Below are 19,469 nucleotides of genomic sequence, written 5' to 3'. Positions count from 1 at the left end.
ATCGCGATAGCGCAGATGCTCCATCGGCGCTAGCAGTGACGGACCCTCGAATGCTGCAGACCACGTCCGAGGGTCCGTCACAGAATGACGGCGCATCGCTAACGCTCAAAATGCAACTCGCTGCGTTCGATGCGGTTCACCACACCGTCAAAACGACGCATGCGGAGGCATCCGCATACATCGGCATGGCCTGCGTACCTAATGTTAAAGATAGGGTACGCAGGCCGCATGCCGACGTAGGCGGAGCTAAGTGGAGGAGGTGCGGCCGTGTGCGGAGCTTCACAGAGGAAGTCTGCATCCCTCCGCAGCTCTGCCATCCGCTAGTGTGAAATTAGCCTTTGATATCGGTTCTCTTTTGTGGAAGATATAAAAATTAGTTACGGTCATTAAGATTGCCCAAACTGGATCTTTTGCATAACTTGTACAAACAAAAGTAGAGGAGCTTCATTGACTAGTAAAAGGGAGTATCCAGTTCTTTGGATTTTTTTCAGCTATGGGGCTAAGAACTTACTGTTAGCAACTACCTGCCTGTTCTGCCCTACAATGACTCTTCTGGTTCAGAGTGGTCACAGACTGCTCCTGCCAGTGATTCTCCCGTATCCAGTGACAAGTCGACAGAGCAGCTTCTTCTCTTCCACTCAGTCAATGTCATGCTGATAGGCAGCAGAAAGCCGGTTGTCAATCAGCATGACACCTGCAGTGACGTCAAGTCGACAGAGTAGCCCAAAAGGGGAAGGGCTGCTCTATTGATATGAGGTCAAATGAAGCCAGAGAATCGCCACCTGAGCCTGAACATATAATCGCAGGGCAGAGCAGGCAGGCAGCGAGCAAATACCCGTTGGTAAGTTGTTAGCCCCATAGTAAACACATTCCAGGGTTTTAGATAACCTAACCAGATGGATCATTTAAAAAGGGGTTGTGTGTTAGTCTTTAGACTTGAAAATTCTGCATGATGTGTTTTCCCCTCCTCTAAAAGCAGATACATAAAACCCTGATGGAACCCATAATAAATTAGGCCCCTCTTCTTCCCTTTGCAACAGACGAGTTATGGAAAAAAATTGCATACATTTGAATCTCGAGATGTAGCAGTTAAATGGAAGTGTGAATTTCGCCTTACACTGTAATTGGCCAATTTCATGCAAATAAACTTTAATCCATTGAGTCACTTGGGACAGATGGGTTAATAGGGATACGGCCTTACAGCTACAAATTTTTAATTGGGGTTTTCAGGCAATGATTGGTTAGCATTCAGTCAGTCTCAGATTAATAAGGCCTGCAGCTAAAGCATCAATCTACAGGGAAAAGCGGTCAATAGAACTTATCTAGGTTTTCTCACAACCATCTTTGCAATAGTTATTTGAGTTTAAAAAAAATAAAATAATTTAAGTTCAGAATTTCTAAATATTTGCATACATTTCCCCACGGTAGATTATTTGCCTTGCAGAGCCCAAAACACACCTCAAGCAGTTCAGCATCTACTGTCCTTAAATAGAATCTGTCACCATGTTTTTTCTACCCCATATGCGTGCAGCATGATATCGGGGCAGAGACCTGGATTCCAGCGATGTGTCAGTTACTGAGCTGCTTGTTGTCATTTGGGTAAAAATCACTGTTCTCTGAATGCCGAGCTCAGTATAACCGTGCCCCCAGCCCTGATTGGAAGCTTTCTCCATATGTATAGTACAAACAGAAAGCTGCCAATCAGTGGTAGGGGCGAAGTTATACTGAGCCCATGAATACGCTTCACTACCTGGCAGACTAGTCCTCTTGTGAAAAGGGCCAACATCTGCATAGGATTGGCAGGTTTGGGACATGTTTACAATCGACTTTCGAAAAAAAAAAAATGGAGCTTCATGGTGATGTATGATGAGCACATCTTGCATTTCTTTGTAGAACGAGTAACAAGCTTTTTGGGATTAGTTTCTGGGAAGCCTGATGATAAAAATATGGACAACATTTCAGATTCTCGCTGAACATCAGAGGCTGCGTCGCTCATACCCTCAAAAAAAAAAAAAAACTACCGCAATTCTCTACAGCAGCCCCACCAATGTAGCTCCAGTAGGCACAGCTGTGCAGCAGACCATCCATCTGTTCTCTGCAGCCAGGCAGACAGCTGTATAATCTGGTTTCTACTACTTGGTAGACAGAGATCCTACTTGGCCGAGATCGAGGTTTCCCAAACTTGCACTCAACTGCTAATTCATTGTAATGAACGGGGGTACAGAAGGATGGTCAGTTCTCGACAATGGGAAAAATTCTGCAACGTGAATAAAGTTAACACTATGGACGTTCACAGGCCGTCAATATCTTATGAGACGGTGACCAAGAATGACATTTAAAAACACGTGTGGATTATGGGGTCTTTTCTCACCCAGGTAGTATGTGCCAGATTCAGAGTTGTTAGGGGTGTATTTGTTGAGAAATATGGAAATCCAATGTACAAATCCGCCCAGCTATCTTCTATACGTAAAAGGGTACAAGCCAACCTATCCCTACATGAGCCAAAGACATAAGATTTAAAGGGTTAATCCCATTTAATAAAATGGTGGCATATTTCTCGGATATGCCATCACTGTAGGGTATTTGGGGAGAGGTCTAACCGCCACTCCTCTCTGTCGACCCCTCTTGTAATTTTTCCCTACAGAGAAGGGTTCCCGGACACTCAGCTGTGCAGGGCAGTGCAGCCAACCCTATGCAATTGAATGGTACCACGCTGCGGCTCACTGCTCAGACTGAGACTTGGAAATTCCTGTGTAGAAAAGAGCTAAAAAGGTGATGAAGCACTAAAGTAGTCCTACAAACATTTCATCCATAGTATCAGCACGAGTGTCGTAGGACTCCCCCATCTGAATCATAAAGTGATGGCATATTCAAGTGATAGCCCATCGATTTACAAAATGCAAGTACCGCTTTAAGCCAGCCATCAGATACCTAACAGGGGCTATAAAAATCTGTATGCTCGTTAAAACGCCATGTTTTTGTAACACAACTGAAAAAATAAATCAGACCAAGAAAAAGCATTTCAGGTCCCCCCCCACTTTATGTTACCCATAATCGCTACAGATCCATTGAGAAACAACAGATCATTTTGGAGGGGGAAGTTTAAGAAAAATAAAGTGGTTGCAAAAAATTGTGAACACCCTATAACTGAATGTGTGGTTATGTTCAGAATTAGCCAGTCACATTAAGGGTGCATTCAGATGTCCATCTATATTGTATAACAATTCATGTATTTCTAGGAAGCTGTGACGCTCGGGTCGCAAGACCTGCCTGTTAGTCTGTACATTGCAGTCTGAGCTCAGACAGACATCTGAAAGCACCCTTAAGCTCTTGTAACATAGTAGTCAGTACACAGCTGCCATCATTTAAAGGGAGTCTGAATAACCCTATATAAAAGTTTACCTGTTTTAGCAGGATTTTCCCTGACATTCTTAGTTGCATTCTACAGCAAAAGCCTAATGGGTCTGTAAACTGCGTACAACACTGCAAAGGGATCCAAATGTTGAAAGTTTTCAGGAGAAGGGTCCAAAAAAATATTTCCAAGGCATTACATATACTATAGAGAACTGTCATCAAGAAATGGCTTAACACAATTGTGGCATTACTTAGAAATGAATATTCCTCAAAAACTACCAAGAGGCCTACAACTACATTATAAGAATTTATGGCAAGATCTGGTTGTGCCATACATGTGACAACAATCTCCAAGAATTCTTCATAAGTCTGGCTTGCGGGGTAGGGTGGAAAGACGGGAGCCTTTTCTTACAACATCCAACCCTGGCTTGGTTTTGTCAAAACCTACATCATGTCTGCCAAAAGCAAATGGGAAAATGTCCTATGGTCGGATGAGACCAAAGTTGAACATTTAGGCCATAATACCGAAAGTTATGTTTAGCACAGTCAGGACTGCCTATTTACCAAAAGAACACCATGCCCACAGTCAAGCATGGTGAAAGTATGTAAGAATTGTGTTTTGGGGCTGTTTTCCTGGTAAATGCATTAGTCAAGGTGTTAGGAATTATGAACAGTTACAAATATATCAGTTAATTGTGCATCAAAACCTTCAGGCTTCTGCTTTAAAAGCTGAGTATAGTGGAATTTTACCTTTCAGTTTGACAAGTCAACAAAAGAATGGCTTCACCCGAAGATTGAAGTATTGGAAAAGTTCAACTAGAGCCAAGAACTGAATTCAACTGGAAAATCTACAGTGGGGGAAGTATTTGATCCCTTGCTAATTTTTTAAGTTTGCCCTCTGACAGACATGAACACTCTATAATTTTAAGGGTAGACTAATTTTAACATGGAGAGATAGAATATCAAAATTAAAATCCAGAAAATCACATTATATAATTTATACAAATTTATTTGCATTTTGCGGTGAGAAATAAGTATTTGACCCCATACCAACCATTAAGAGTGCTGGCTCCTACAGTCCAGTTAGATGCTCCTAATCAACTCGTTATCTCCATTGAAGGCAGCTGTCTTACATAGTCACCTTTATAAAAGGCTCCTGTCCACAGACTCAGTCAGATTCTAACCTCTACAACATGGGCAAGACCAAAGAGCTTTATATGGATGTCAGAGACAAGATCATAGACCTGCACAAAGCTGGAATGGGCTACAAAACCCATACGTAAGAAGTTGGGTGAAAAGGAGACAATTGTTAGTGCAACCGTAAGAAAATGGAAGAAATACAAATTGACAGTCAATCAACATTCATCTGGGGCACAAAAAAAAAAACAAAAAAAAAAAAAAACGCACCTCGTGGGGTATCCTTGATCAAGAAGGTGAGAGATCAACCTAAAACTACATGGGGGGGGGGGGGGATTTGTTAATGATCTCAAGGCAACTGGGACCCCAGTCCCCAAAAAAAGACATTGGCAACACATTACGCCGTAAAGGTTTAAAATACTGCAGTGCACGCAAGGTCCCCCTGCTGAAGAAGGCACATGTGCAGGCCCGTCTGAAGTTTGCCAAAGAACACCTGGATGATTTTGTGAGGGATTGGGAGAAGGTGCTGTGGTCAGATAAGACAAAAATTGAGCTCATTGGCATTAACTCAACTCTCCGTGTTTGGAGGAAGAGAAATGCTGCCTATGACCCAAAGAACACCATCTCCACTGTCATGCATGGAGGTGGAAACATTATGTTTTGGGGATGTTTCTCTGCTAAGGGCACAGGACTACTTCACCACATCAATGGTAGAATGGATGGAGCCATGTACCATAAAATCCTGAGTGACAACCTCCTTACCTCCGCCAGGACATTAAAAATGGGTCATGGCTGGGTCTTCCAGCAAGACAATGACCCAAAACATACAGCCAAGGCAACAAAGCAGTGGCTGAAAAAGAAACACATTAAGGTCAAGGAGTGGTCTAGCCAGTCTCCAGACCTTAATCCCATGGAAAACTTATGGAGGGAGTTGAAGCTCCGAGTTGCCAAGTGACAGCCTCAAAATCTTAATGATTTAGAGATGATCTGCAAAGAGGAGTGGACCAAAATTCCTCCTGACATGTGCGCAAAGCTCATTATCAACTACAAAAAAAAAAAAACATCTAACTGCTGTGCTTGCCAACAAGGGTTTTGCCACCAAGTCTTGTTTGCCAGAGGGATGAAATACTTATTTCTCACTGCAAAATGCAAATAACTTTATATAATTTATACAATGTGATTTTCTGGATTTTATTTTTGATATTCTATCTCTCAATGTTAAAATTAACCTACCCTTAAAATTATAGACTGTTCATGTCTTTGTCAGTGGGCAAACTTACAAAATCAGCAAGGGATAAATATCGTATTTTCTGCTTTGTAAGACGCACTTTTTTTCCCCCAAAACTTGGGGGGAAAATGGGGGTGCGTCTTACAAAGCGGACATGCCTTACCGGGTGTAGGCCGCAGGGGTGTCTGGGTGTTTCCAGGTGTCCGGCGGTGCTGTGGGTGTCTCCGGGTGCACAGTGGTGTCTCCAGTGATAATTGACTCCAGCAATATGGCGGCGCATGCGCTGATGGTGATCTCGGGACTGAGATTTCAGCGCTGAGATCTCAATCCCAAGATCACCATGAGCGCATGCGCCACCCCCGGCGGCGGCCGCCATATTGCCAGAGTCAATTATCACACAGAGGGAACCGAGAGAAAGCACCGGGGCTCTGGCCTGTCGCAAAATGTCGGCAGAGCCCCGGGCTGGTCACCGGAGACACGGCTGGGCACCCGGAGACACCCAGACACCCCTGCGGCCTACACCCGGTAAATGTCGGCAGAGCCCCGGGCTGGGCACCTGGAGACACCCACAGCATCGGCCAGCATTGCCGGGCACCCGGAAACACCCAGCAGCAGCACAAGCCCCCCTGGCAGCGCGCTGCACATTGGAGCACCCTCTCATCCCTTCCTGCAGCATCACCCCACTCCTGCCTCCTCCAGCAGCGGCCCTAGGACCCCGCTTCACCGCAGCCACCACCCCCCCGGTAAGCAATAAGACGCATGGATTATAAGAAGCACCACCATTTTATTAAAAAATATTTTAGTTCTTTATTTTTCTTTTGCCACCCGAACAGATTTCAGTTTGTTTTTCAATTGATTTGTACATACGATTAGTGACATAAAATGTGGAAAAAGTTCTGAAATGAAAGAACGGCTGCAAATTTTTGTGCCACACCTGGATAGCCCCTTTGTGTAACTATTAGTGTTGAGCGATACCATCCGATATAGAGAAATATCGGATTGGATCGGACCGATACCCAAAAAGTATCGGGTATCGCCGACTCCGATACCGGAAGTCCCATTCAAGCCAATGGGACAGAAATATCGGAATTAAAAAAACCCTTTCTTTCCTTGCACATCCATTTTGGGTGGTGGGGGTGTGTGCGTGTCTGTGCGTGCGGGGTCTGTGCGGGCCTGTCGGGGGTCTGTACGGGCCTGCCGGGGGCCTGTGCCGGCTGTCGGGGGGGTCTGTACGGGCCTGTGCCGGCTGTCTGTACAGGCCTGCCGGGGGCCTGTGCCGGCTGCTGGGGGTCTGTACGGGCCTGTCGGGGGCCTGTGCTGGCTGTCGGGGATCTGTACGGGCCTGCCGGGGGCCTTGTGTGTGTGCAGGCATCGTCCGATGGGACTACAAGTCCCATCGGGCTATGCCTGCTACAATGACAGTGATTGACACATTAGCCAATGATGGGACAGTAGTAGTCCCATCACCTGGCTAATGTGTTGAATGTAAAAAAAATACATACTACATACAGTGCCTACAAGTAGTATTCAACCCCCTGCAGATTTAGCAGGTTTGATAAGATGCAAATAAGTTAGAGCCTTCAAACTTCACACAAGAGCAGGATTTATTAACAGATGCATAAATCTTACAAACCAAAAAGTTATGTTGCTCAGTTAAATTTTAATAAATTTTAAACATACAAGTGTGGGTCAATTATTATTCAAACCCTAGGTTTAATATTTTGTGGAATAACCCTTGTTTGCAATTACAGCTAATAATCGTCTTTTATAAGACCTGATCAGGCCGGCACAGGTCTCTGGAGTTATCTTGGCCCACTCCTCCATGCAGATCTTCTCCAAGTTATCTAGGTTCTTTGGGTGTCTCATGTGGACTTTAATCTTGAGCTCCTTCCACAAGTTTTCAATTGGGTTAAGGTCAGGAGACTGACTAGGCCACTCCAACACCTTGATTTTTTGCCTCTTGAACCAGGCCTTGGTTTTCTTGGCTGTGTGCTTTGGGTCGTTGTCTTGTTGGAAGATGAAATGACGACCCATCTTAAGATCCTTGATGGAGGAGCGGAGGTTCTTGGCCAAAATCTCCAGGTAGGCCGTGCTATCCATCTTCCCATGGATGTGGACCAGATGGCCAGGCCCCTTGGCTGAGAAACAGCCCCACAGCATGATGCTGCCACCACCATGCTTGACTGTAGGGATGGTATTCTTGGGGTCGTATGCAGTGCCATCCAGTCTCCAAACGTCACGTGTGTGGTTGGCACCAAAGATCTCGATCTTGGTCTCATCAGACCAGAGAACCTTGAACCAGTCTGTCTCAGAGTCCTCCAAGTGATCATGAGCAAACTGTAGACGAGCCTTGACATGACGCTTTGAAAGTAAAGGTACCTTACGGGCTCGTCTGGAACGGAGACCATTGCGGTGGAGTACGTTACTTATGGTATTGACTGAAACCAATGTCCCCACTGCCATGAGATCTTCCCGGAGCTCCTTCCTTGTTGTCCTTGGGTTAGCCTTGACTCTTCGGACAAGCCTGGCCTCGGCACGGGAGGAAACTTTCAAAGGCTGTCCAGGCCGTGGAAGGCTAACAGTAGTTCCATAAGCCTTCCACTTCCGGATGATGCTCCCAACAGTGGAGACAGGTAGGCCCAACTCCTTGGAAAGGGTTTTGTACCCCTTGCCAGCCTTGTGACCCTCCACGATCTTGTCTCTGATGGCCTTGGAATGCTCCTTTGTCTTTCCCATGTTGACCATGTATGAGTGCTGTTCACAAGTTTGGGGAGGGTCTTAAATAGTCAGAAAAGGCTGGAAAAAGAGATAATTAATCCAAACATGTGAAGCTCATTGTTCTTTGTGCCTGAAATACTTCTTAATACTTTAGGGGAACCAAACAGAATTCTGGTGGTTTGAGGGGTTGAATAATAATTGACCCTCTGAATAAACTTTTCACAATTTAAAAAAAAATTAAACAAAGAAATAACATTCTTTTTTGCTGCAGTGCATTTCACACTTCCAGGCTGATCTAAAGTCCAAATGTCACAATGCCAAGTTAATTCCGAATGTGTAAACCTGCTAAATCTGCAGGGGGTTGAATACTACTTGTAGGCACTGTATATACAACATTCATACAACATACTTCATATATACTACATTCATACAACATACAAACTACATATATACAACATTCATACATACTACATAATACATACATACAATATACTACATTCATACAACATACATACTACATTCATTCAACATACACACCTACATATATACAAAATTCATACAACATACATACTTCATACATACTACATACATACTACATTCATACAACATACTTCATATATACTACATTCATACAGCATACATACTACATTCATACAACATACATACATATACACTACATTCATACAACATACATACTACATACAATACAGTACATATAACAGAGTACATACTCACCATTACTTGTCACTTTGATCCCCGAAGCCAGTGTCATCTGTGAGAAAAATATTAACATAACAAACAACCTATATACTCCCTGATCCGCAGAAATCCACGAGTGTCCCAAGCCAATCTCCCGTGGAGAACAGCAGCATCAGCTGATGCGACCGCTCTCTAGGGGGCTCCAGGAATACAATGACGGGAGGTAGGTATCCTTCCGCACTGTATTCCTCCGCCACTGTAAAAAAATAGTCCCTAGTCTCACTTTTGGCATTGCTGTGTGAGAAAGTTCCCACGCAGCTTTTGCCATAAAGTGAGACCAGTGAATGATTGTAACCTCTCAGTGATGCAGTGCAGGAAATCATCGTGGGACACTCGTGGATTTCTGCGGATCAGGGAGTATATCGCTTGTTTGTTAGTTTCTAATTTTTTTCATAGATGACACTGGCTTCGGGGAACAAAGTGACAAGTGATGGTGAGTATGTACTCTATGTTATATGTACTGTAGGAATGTATTGTATGTATGTATGCTGTATGAATGTAGTATGTATGTTGTATGAATGTAGTATATACACGTAGTATGTATGTATGTTGTATGAATGTAGTGTATATGAAGTATGTATGTATTATTTTTTTTTTTACATTCAACACATTAGCCGGATGATGGGACTACTACTGTCCCATCATTGGCTAATGTGTCAATCACTGTCATTGTAGCAGGCATAGCCCGATGGGACTTGTAGTCCCATCGGACGATGCCTGCACACACATACACACACACACGACCCCCGGAAGGCCCGCACAGACCCCCGGCAGGCCCGTGCAGAACCCCGGCAGGCCCATACAGACCCCCGGCAGGCCCATACAGACCCCCGGCAGGCCCGTACAGACCCCCGGCAGGCCCGTACAGGCCCCCGGCAGGCCCGTACAGACCCCCGACAGCCGGCACAGGCCCCCGGCAGGCCCGCACAGACCGCGCATCATGATGACATCATTTCAGCAGCCAATCACAGCCACAACAGTGGCACATTGCATTATGGGGATTTCCGATTCCGGTATCCGATATTGAAAAAATATCGGTACTCGGTATCGGAATTCCGATTCAGCGAATATCGGCCGATACCCGATATTTGCAGTATCGGAATGCTCAACACTAGTAACTATACTACTGCAGCAGGTCTTCAGCAGCAGCTACAATCTGGATACGTGATAGAATGGCGATGATCCTAATCAGACAGACTGCTGATAAAGGGATAGGCTGGAAATCAATAGCCATTGTAGGACAGGATAGAACACTAAATCCACAGCGCTCAGCCAAGTTTTTATCATAGAGATTTGTGGTCCAGTTATACAGCAAGCCACTGATGAGAAATTGTGCAGTTCTACTGAAAATGGGCACATGAAAATATGTATCGCAACAGGAGAAACCCTCCTGAGGAAAGCGCTTTCTATTGGGAATACAATGTAACAAAAGCCAGATTTATACAGGAGGTCATCTTCTGATGACATATCCCCTTAATAAAGATTTCAATATGCAGAATGCAGTGTATACATCGTAGCAAACACGTATTTGACCCTTAAGGATACAACATTTACCAAACCACTGCATGACTGCCACTTCTTACAAGAGCAAAAATGAAAGGAGGTGAATGATTGTTCTCATGTGTAGTTCACACCATTACCCTAGAGGCAATGTTGTGACCAGATAGTTCCTTGTAAAACTCTTCTGCTGCATCTTTATTCCATAGGGACTAGCTAGGAAATCTGACACCAACATTTACGACAATCCCATTCATCAGTAGACAAATCTACACGGCAAACTTTAGATTTTCAGAAGATTTTTATTGATACACATGGAAGTCCTTCATGACTGGGCCATGAACAATATAAGATTGGCTCACCCGTCCTGACTCAGGCTCCGGGATCCTACTTATAGAGCTAGTTTCCTTTGTGCAAGTCTATTACTACCAGGTAACTGCAGTCACCATACAACCACCTCTGAATTCATCAGCTAATGATATTTAAGGCCAACTCAGAGATATATGTGCTGCGTATTCAGTAAGCATAGAATTCTGTTACCACATGTACTTTTAGGAGTTTGATTCACCATCCAGCTCACTCTAGCTAATATTTTCTTCAGTGAACTTCAGCTTGCTTATTGCTCAGATCTGCTGTTAACCATTTGCCTGCTGTGAGCAATAAAACTATTCTCTACTAATACTGCTACTATGCATGCAACTCTGTTGCAATAGTGTATAATCTCCTCTGCAAGCAAGTATCCACTGGACCTGTGCATCACTGCTGCCTTGCGGTTAATCAACAGTCTGTCGATTGCATACCTCTCTGCCTTTAACCATCTGTCTGCTGTAGACTATTGATCTACTGTTTAAGAGTAAATCCACATTCCTGGCTCCAGTTTTTTTATGGCGTTACCTGCTCCACTTGTTTGCCTGCAGTCTTGCATACCATGTTGTCCTATTCCTCAATAATACTCCGCCGTTCGATATTTTTTGGCCCATGTTTCTTACCATGACCTACAGCTTAGAGAATCCACTTTCCTGTTCTGTAGGGTATACATCTAATGCCGGGATCACACATGTGAGGAATACGGCCAAGTCTCGCATGTTAATACCCGGCACCGCCGTCGGCACTCAGGAGCAGAGTGTGCAGCTCCATGTATTGCTATGCAGCCGTACACTCCGCTCCGGCGGCAGTGCCGGGAATTAACATGCGAGACTGGGCCGTATTCCTCACATGTGTCATCCCGGCCTAAGGAGCCATTTCATTATCATCACAGGGGTGTGCCCACCGGGCTTTACTGCACATGGTCAGGGAGGCAGAGATCTTCAAAGAGCCGGTGGTGACACCGATCTTTCATCATATCACTCACTGTGGGAGCAATAACAATTAGTGGGTCGGTTTGTTTGGGGAAACACCACCCTCACGACTAGTCCCCCATTAAATTGTATATCACAAGTGCAGTTATAAAACGGGTTTTTAGGTATATGTAAAAACAAGTAAGTCACAAAAAGAGGATTGTTAGTTAGGAAGAGTAAAAGGGAACAACAAATACATGTTGGTGGTTTGGGGGGCCTGGAACAGCTATCAGGTTCTCTTTAAACTGCAGCACAGACATTGTGTTACATCACCTTTAAGGGAATCTGACAGCAACATGATGTAGAGGCAGAGACCCCGATTCCAGCTCTGATAGTTTACTAGTTTAATTATGAGAGAGTTAGCAGCTTTCCATGTACGTTGTATAGTGACAGAAAGCAGCTAATCTGTGGTGGGGACACGGTTGGACTAAATGACGCAAAGCAGCTTGTCCTGTAGTGATACTCTCCTACTGATAAAACAACTCATTGTATTGAAACAGATTACTCCGTAAAAACCTGCTGACAGATCGCTTTTAAGGTACTGTCACACTTAGCGATGCACCAGCGATCCCGACCAGCGATATGACCCGGTCAGGATCGCTGGTACATCTCTAAGTGGTCGCTAGTGAGCTGCCACACAGGCAGATCTCACCAGCGACATCGCAGGGGTCGGGGGTCACTACTTACCTGTCAGATGAGGCGATCCTGACGTCCTCCCGCCCGCGTCCACGCGTCGCTCGACTCCACAGGAAGCCCAGCAGGAAGCCGACGACGAGAAATGGTCCAGGACGTTCTCGCGCGATCAGCGTTAACCAGCGGGGGAGCCGGTCGGAGGCAAGTATCAGACACAGCGATATCGCTAGCAATATCGCTATAACGTCACAAAACCAGTGACTTTATAGCGATATCGCTTAGTGTGACAGGCCCTTTAGAGACACACTGAGGCATATTTAACGAGTTTATTTTGTTAGTGTATTGGGGCAAATTTCACGAATATTCTGTGCTTCATTACTTACATCGTATTAATTTTACATTTTAGATACTATGGGGGCATGGCCTTAGGCACAACACTGCGTGCCACAAAATGGATCAAAATTGTGGCGCATGTTTCTGCTACAAAGTACACCAACTAATGGCCGATATAAACTGAACCTACATAGATTCACTCTGTTCATGCTCCTCCATAGGTTGGTGACAATGTGTGTGTGTTTGCGTTTACTTATCGGCTTAGTGATGAGGGCGTCGGGCTGACACCATTTCATTACCTAGAAATACATGCAGCCGCACACTCCAGTCCCGAGTGCTGGCGGCAGTGCCGGGTATTAAGATGCGAGATTCGTCCGAGGTTCTCGCATATGTGATCCCGGCCTAAGACTAGGGCTAGGTGTCAATAACAGCTGCTGACACCAAGCCCTAATCCCATTACCCTTATGCCACACTGCATCAGTATGAAAAAAAGTGGTGTTGAACCAAGAAATTACATCACAAAACATTTTTAAATATATTGATTTACCTCAAAAAAGCTTTCATTGCTGTACAAAAACATAGGTTTCTGCCGCAGCGTTTTTCCTGTCAAGAGATGCAGAAACCTTGCAAATAGATACTCAATATGGGCACATAGCCTTAAGGCGCTTCTGTCTTCTCCTCAGGCTTTCCAATTGTGTCTCACAGTCGGGGCCTGGCCTGCTCATGCTAGATTGCAGAAGCTTAAAGGGAATGTCCACTTTCAGTAAAGTGGTCCCCAAATTGTGGAAAGTACATAAAACAACAAGCGCCACTGAGCTCAATGTTGCATGAAGTGAACCTCTGCACAAGCAATGAGCTCAGCGAGTGGCTGCTGATGGGACATCTCCATTCTAGTCACAACATCGGGGCCATAGCAGACGTGGCAAACTGGTGCTGGACCCAAGGAGGGCGAGTACATGATGAGAGTTATGTACTTTACACATTATTGGGACTATTTTAGTGAAAGTGGGCATCCTTTTTAATCCTGTGCCGTAAACTTACAACTGTGCACGATAAGAGACCACAGCAATACACAGTCCTTGGTGGTTACGTGTTTACTTACAGTAAGCCGCCTTAAGGCATCCATACTTCATGGTTTGAGCACAGACAGTGATGTATGGACCCAAACTCATAGCCTCATTGGCACATATAAAGCGGTCAAGTTCAGGTCAGGAGACCCGCACATGACAGTTTCTGCTCAGACCACAAAACATGGCTGTGTGATTCCTGCCTAAAGCGGAGCGCACACTGGGCTTGCACGCTAGTCTATTGTATACGCTAGGAGCTTTATCCAGAGAATACTTTATGATAAACTTCCATTTACAAGATAGAGGCCAACAGTGGGTTCTTTCAGCCTACCTGTATATAAAAAAAAAAAAAATTTCCTATACAGAGGGCCATATACTTTTTATTTTACAATCAGACTGGCTTCAAGCCCAAATGTGACTGCTACCTCTGAACTCACAATAACTACATCCACGGTAAAATGAACTAATGTTGGAATTCTCATGTTCTTGTTTCTTATTACATGCATAGATACATTTGTACCTTACAATAATATCCGTCCTATGTAATGTCTAACAGACTGATACCTTACATGAAGCAAAAGATTACACAATGTCACTAGTGGTAGAATGGGACAAATCAGTGGCAAACTACTAGAGGTTTCCTTTCTCTCCTTAGTGGATATCCTGGCACAAACCTGTCAGTCAGCTCTGTAAGGGAATACTATTACTTCCACCTTGAAGACAACTTACAGCACTTGGCTGATGGGCCCCTATCAGTCAGAAGGCTGGACATAGAGCAGTTCTCATATATATCCATCATGTGGTGTGGGGTCTCCAATATCTTGCTAGTTGGCCACATGACTTTTCCCTGCACATTTGTATTTCCTGTAAAAGTAACGGATCCAGCACAGTCTCGTGGTTTCTACATGTAATGGAAACCATGACGTACGTGTGAACAGAGGATTACACTTCCCTAAAAATATATATTTTTCAATGTTCCATTACGGTGGCCACACACGAGATGAATATCAGCCGAACTCGTCATCCAATGTGTAGGAGGTGTCCAAAATCTCACAGATCCCCCAATGGTAGAAGCAAAGAAGAGTTTGGCATTGATGAAACGTAACATGCCTGTTCCTCCGGGGGTGGGTTAATTCCCCCTCGCCCCACTAAGAACATATGCAGGCTTGGCCTAGTTTAGCATACATGTGTATAGGGGAGATGGGAGAAATGGCTGTCACATGGCAGACCTGTGGACATGCTGTGCACTGCGATCCTCTCTTGGACCAATTTGCACGGACGTCTGAACAAGCCTTAAAGGGGTTGTCCAGTCATAGGGCGCAAGTCGGCAGTCGCTGTGTGCCTGAAGACTTGAGCATCCTTACATCACACGCACTGCTTTATCTCTGATGCATGCATCAGGAGCGGCGGGCGCGTGACCGCAAGGATGTGATTTGCATAGATGCGGTCACATGCCGACTAGATGTGTGCGGTCTCACTCAATTAAAGTATATTGCGCAAAGCCAGACAGGTCTAGTAGACATGTCTGAGTGGTGCGAACAACTCGGTACTCGAAAATACACAGACATGTGAACAGCCCCCTAGACTAGAATAGGTACAAGGTCTATCCCTGATCATCAAATACAAAACAAGAAAAACATACATCTGAATGAGGTCTTAAGCAACCATGCAGAACTGTAAGGCATCAATGGACTCCAGGACACAGGATGTCAGAAAACAGCCATGTCAAATAACGGATTTGCCGACAACGTGGACTTCTCACCCGATTCCTCAGCTGCATCAATCCTAATCAAAGCAATTTTGGGCCATTCCCTTATAGATTCCTAGTAGAATGTTATAAATCAGGGTCAGATGTTGGTGCCGAAAGGGTCTTCTGGCCACATCTACAGTAAGCAGGCATCACACCGGCCTGACAGATCTCTACCATGATTGTATAGATTATCAGATTGGGGAAAAAAGCCCTAACGGTACTGGCAGGAACTCGCAGCATCACATGACCCATCCACTCCACCTCAGCAGATTTTACAGGAGGGAGAGCGGCCAAGACAATACCCTCTAATGACAGCTCGGCAGCATCCTGCCAGGCTTCTATGCCGACAGATTACTGATGCATTACATATATATTGCATACACTCGGACAGGTCCGACCTACAGGCTGCAGCCTCCCCTATAGAGCCCGTTCTCTGGACAGCGCTCTACACTAGGTTGGCGCTATATTAGTAGTCAATTACATTCAGTCTGCTCATTATTGCTCAGATTAAAAACAAGAAAGATGAATAAATCCCACGACATAGATCAGGCAGAAGTTATAAAAGAATAAATGGAGAACAAGGCACAATCTCTCCAGGACATCACATTCCTCCAGATCCAGCGGGGGCCACATACCAATGATGCCATCCGGCAATGTAATAGGATTCTGCTGCCAGTCTATGGTAGGTGGGCGACTGGTTGCTCTCAGATCAGAAGACGGAGACTAGCTAGAGCCAATTGCATTGCTCATCCTGAGCTCCCTGATACACAAGTGGAGCCAAGCACTATATAGACCTGAGTGCCCACCCTATCGGTGCTGTAATAACTGGCACCAGGGGGTGGTCATTTCTGTACATCCAGACAGACCAGATGTGATGGGGAAATGCTCTGCATAAAATCCCACTCATCAGTGACAATGCTGGGTCATCATCAGAGTAGTGGGCACGTTATACTCAGCAGTGGTGGATAGAGGGGCATGAATCCCTCTTTGGTGGGGCAGTGCCACCCAGTATAGATGCATCAACCTCTTATTTGCCAGGATTAACCCTTGGCTCATGCACAAAGCACACAAGCCATGAGCAGCTCCCAGATCTGCAGAGGCCACAAGATGCAGTGCTGCCCTGCCTGTGCCAGGCCTAGGTCTCCAAGGATGGCAGCCCTCATCATGGCACGTCCACTCACCTGAGTGCAGGGTGGCACAGGATGGAGCTGGGCGATGTTGTTCCCCCCAGCGGCTGCCCCTGGCATGCTCATGCCACCGATTCCTTCCTAGGTAAATCCACGGGTGCCGGGTACAGTGCGGGTCCAATATAGTGATCAGGAGAGACAATGCGATCATCCAAGTGTCAAGGTGAGGAGAGAAAGGAATGGGCTCTGAGGCTGCCTGGGATCCAGCGTGTGCCCGCAGATCAGTGCCAGCTTCCTGCCCTCTTCCCTTCCATCAGTGTGCCTATCCCGGAAAGTCCGGAGTTGTTGCTATAGCCAGCAGCTGCTGGTGGCCATTTTTAATCTTTATTCCTCCTCCCTCTTCCTGACTCTTCCCTCTCCCTCCGTCTGTCCCTCCCTTCCCCCTCGGCTGTGATGACACTGCCTGGCTCCTATGTCGCTCCCCTGGCAGAGGAGGATGGATGGTCACTTCCCTCTCGGCTTTATTGCATTGTCAGGGCACAATAGCTGCTGGAATGCCACCGTGTGGACTGTACTCCATGGTAATATGGTGTGCCCCCCAACATCCCCCATCCTGGAATGTGCCATGGTGGAATGCTCACTAAAGTTGGAGGAATTTCTGGGTGACCACCAATATCACTGTGTGCCCATCTAATTTAGGAGCCTCCGTCGAAAAATCTGTTTTAGGCTGTGTGCCCACGTAGCGTTTTTTTAAGCGTTTTTTAATGCGTTTTTCGGGGTCACACCTCATCAAAAACTCATAAAAGTATCCCATTCATTTAAATGCATTTTAGCCTTTTTGTGCCAATGGATGCGTTTTTTACCACTAAGGAAACGCTTTTAGCAATAAAAAAACGCAGCATGTTCATTAATTTCCGCTTAGGTCCGCGTTTTTGGCTATTTCCTATAGTCCAAAAGACGCGCGGAAAAAGACGCACGTTTTCTGGGAAGGAGAACCCGTTTCCTGAGCGTTTAAAAAACGCTACGTGGGCACATAGACTTATGACGCCACGTGCCATACTATTTTTCCTGTAAAAATTACATACACCATGAAATATTCTCTATACCCCCAGTAGAATGAATTAGGGGTCCTCGGACTCTCTTTCCTGACATTCTAAGTAGAAGGTCAAATCGGACGGTGTAAACATCTAAATTGTGACCCCAGGTTATAATAGAAGCCAAATGTATCACGCCATACCCCAGGGGTCCCGGACAGTCTCTACTGACTGAATAGGGTACTTCTGGTCCCCCAATTGCTCTATGGACAGAGGACACCCCCTGTCGCCTGACCACTTACAGTAGATGCCATGTTTCAGTGTTCACTTTGACATCTCAGACTGAGTTCACATAGGAAAGATGTTTCTTTGTACCGTGTTAGCCAGTAGATAGAAGAATATTCAGAATTGAGAGTCCTCAGTGGTTGATACCTTTAAATGGCTAACTGAAAAGATGGTAACACATTGCAAGCTTTCCAGACTACTCAGGTCTCTTCATCAGGCTAGACTAATACAAAATCTGAAGAGTCACATATATATACAGAAAACAGCACAGAAATAATGCAATAGATAAGACAAGTGACGTGAAGCAGAATTGTCATTATGGGAGAGGGAGAAACATAAATATTGGACCAGTTCATAGATAAGAATCCAGACTCCTTATCTATGAACTGGAGCAATATTTATGTTTCTCCCTCTCCCATAATGATAATTATGCTTCACGTCACTTGTCTCATCTATTGCATTTTTTCTGTGCTGTATTGTCTTTAAACCAGCATTTACCAAATAAACATCACAGGTTTGTTTCCCTTCTTCCCCCCTTCCTTGGACATATGCACTCCCTCGCTTCTTGACATCCCCGCTTTGCCAGGCTTCATCTAACCCAGGGGTCCCCAACCGCCGGTCCGCGGCCCAGCACCGGGCCGCTGCAGTGCCCTTGCCGGTCCGCGGACACAAGGGGAGCCAGGGGCGGCGCGGAGCACTTCCTAGATTGCCTTCCTGTAGCGGCGGCCAGGGAGCGATCCAAGCAGCTCCGCTGCCTGCAAGAGGAAATAGCAGGAGCGGACTGTCTCTGACTGACACAGAGAGGAGCGCGGCCGCTGCTGTGTCAGAGCGAGGAAGCACGGGCGATGCTGCGGACAGGTGAGAGGTGGTGTCTGTGTGTGTCTGTGTGTGTATATATAATGTGTGTATGTATGTGTGTGTGTGTGTATATATATATATATATATATACACTCACTGGCCACTTTATTAGGTACACCTGTCCAACTGTGTGTTAAGACTTAATTTCTAATCTGCCAATCACATGGCGGCAACTCAGTGCATTTAGGCATGTAGACATGGTCAAGACAATCTCCTGCAGTTCAAACCGAGCATCAGTATGGGGAAGAAAGGTGATTTGAGTGCCTTTGAACGTGGCATGATTGTTGGTGCCAGAAGGGCTGGTCTGAGTATTTCAGAAACTGCTGATCTACTGGGATTTTCACGCACAACC

At 45.4% G+C, this 19,469-nt stretch overlaps 1 protein-coding gene across 6 annotated transcripts in view; it reads right to left on the bottom strand.

The window, feature by feature from the left end:
- The window catches only part of WDFY3 (WD repeat and FYVE domain containing 3), a 436,497-nt gene extending 419,130 nt beyond the window's left edge, over window positions 1-17,367 (bottom strand). For 4 of the 6 annotated variants that reach the window (XM_073541677.1, XM_073541696.1, XM_073541706.1 and 1 more), the window contains exon 1: window positions 16,995-17,366. The gene's annotated coding sequence lies outside the window, so the exon portion shown is untranslated. Of the gene's footprint in view, window positions 1-16,994 lie in introns of all 6 variants that reach the window. The other 2 variants (XM_073541724.1, XM_073541714.1) reach the window with 2 other exon arrangements.
- Between the last annotated feature and the right edge of the window lie 2,102 nt (window positions 17,368-19,469).

The sequence above is a fragment of the Dendrobates tinctorius genome, unplaced genomic scaffold (assembly GCF_039654945.1).
Source record: "Dendrobates tinctorius isolate UK_male_01 unplaced genomic scaffold, ASM3965494v1 ptg000011l, whole genome shotgun sequence".
In the NCBI taxonomy this organism is placed as follows: domain Eukaryota; kingdom Metazoa; phylum Chordata; class Amphibia; order Anura; family Dendrobatidae; genus Dendrobates; species Dendrobates tinctorius.
Note: the sequence above shows the minus strand (reverse complement) of the source record. Positions and strands in the feature narration are given on the sequence as shown.